The following is a 2,180-nucleotide window of genomic DNA, read 5'->3' as shown; positions in this document are numbered from 1 at the left end:
AATGGACAAAGGATTCATAAGACAATTCAGAAAAAGAAACCACTAATAGTCAATGTACAGATGCTAATTTGAAAATAATCAGAAAAAAACTGTAAATGGAAAATGATATAAAATTCTTTTACACACATAAAAAATAAAAATTTAACCCTGTGTGACTACTAAGTGATGGTGAGGACATGAAGTAAAGCAAACATTCCCATTCTGGTGGTGGGTAAATTCAAGTTATACTCACTTTTGTAAACAATTTGTAAATGCTTAATAAGTTTATATTTCTAACAAAATTAGAGATCACATATAGGTAAATGAATTAACATGATGAATCCAAAAACATACATTTAGTAAAAAAAAAAAAAAGAAAAAGAAAAGAAAAGGAATTTGCAAAGTAAGACATTCAGTATTTTAACATGTGTAGAATGTCTGCCGGTATTTTAACATGTGTAGAATATCTGCAAAACTACAGTATATTTTGGTAATGAATGTATATAAATATATAGTTAATCAATGACAACTTACAAATGAATGACAAATTGCAGGAAATTCTTAACTCTGGTAAAGGAGATAACTTGGTAGGGTCCAAACCAAATTTAACAGGAAGAAGAAGGGGTGTCCAAAGAGTTTCAATTTTATAAAACATAAATTTCTATGGTAAAAATAATCAAAGGCAGAATAATGGAAATATGTAAAGTTAATTTTACTCACATTATATTCATTACAAAAATGAGTGTGTTTTAATTTATAAAATGCAAAGTTATAGTTTTAATATTTATTGGAGCTCTTAAGGTTAGCAGAATCTTGTTAATTATATATTTTTAATGTTGTGTACTTTTTAAATGCAAACTAACTACACAAAATTTGAAATTCTATGAAACAAAAACTATCATAATTATATTAAAAATACAACTATGTTATCACATACAATAGATGCAACCTATTATTCAGAATACATATAAATTATCTGGGCAAAATATAAAATTAGGCTCTTCACCAAAATAGAACCCTAAATAATAATTAAGCAACTAAAATTATATTTATGTTCATTTTTATTTAAGTAATTTACTGAGATAAAAGTCACATGCCTTAAAATTAGCCATGTTAAACAGAATCATTCAGTGGCAATAATTACATTTACAATATTGTGCAACCACCACCTCAATCTAGTTTCAGAACATTTCCATCACTCCAACCTACTCACTGAGTAATTTTCCCCCATTACTCCTCCCAATCCCCTAGCTAAAACCAATCTCTGTTCTATCTCTACTGATTTATCTATTCTGGATAGTTCATATAAATGGAATCATACTAAATATGACCATTTCTCCCTGCCTTCTTTTACTTAACAGAGTGTTTTCAAGATTCATACACAGTGAACCATGTATCAGTAACTTTTTTTTTTTAATGGGTAAAATATTCCCATTGTTTGCATGCATGACAATTTGTTCATTCATCTGTCGATAAACATTTAAGCTCATTTTACCTTTTGTCTGTCATGAATAATACTGCAGGTACATATACTTGTTTGACTGTATAAACAGTCCTAACATTCATGTGGAACATTTGTTCCACAAGAATCCTAACATTCATGTGGAACAAAAAATACTCCAAATACCCAAAGCATGGATGAGCAAAAAAAGTAAGGCCAGAGGTATTACACTTCCTGACTTCAAACTATATTACAAATCTGTAGTAATCAAAACAGCATGGTAATGGCATAAGAAAAGAGACTTGGACCAATGGAACACAATAGAGAACCCAGAACACACACACAACCCATATATTTACAGCCAACTGATCTTCAACAAGGGCACCAAGAATATTCAATGGAAAGAGGACAACGTCTTTAATAAATAGTGCTGGGAAAACTGGACATTCATTTGTAGAAGAAAGAAACTTGATTCGTACCTCTCACCATATACCAAAATCAACTCAAAATGGAGTAAAGATTCAAGTATAAGACCTGAAATTTAAGAACTCCTAGAAGAAAACAAAGAAGAAACACTCCAAGATGTAGGGCTGGGCAAACACTTTAAGAATAAGACCCCCAAAGCAGGGAAAACAAAAGAAGACAATAAAAAAAAGAGTATTATATCAAACTAAAAAAGCTTTTGCATGGCAAAGGAAACACAGAGTGAGAAGACAACCTACAGAATGAGACAAAATATTTGTAAACTATACTATGCATC

This window comes from Galeopterus variegatus, unplaced genomic scaffold (genome assembly GCF_000696425.1).
Source record: "Galeopterus variegatus unplaced genomic scaffold, G_variegatus-3.0.2 Scaffold8915, whole genome shotgun sequence".
Lineage (NCBI taxonomy): Eukaryota > Metazoa > Chordata > Mammalia > Dermoptera > Cynocephalidae > Galeopterus > Galeopterus variegatus.
This window is presented reverse-complemented; position numbering follows the sequence as displayed.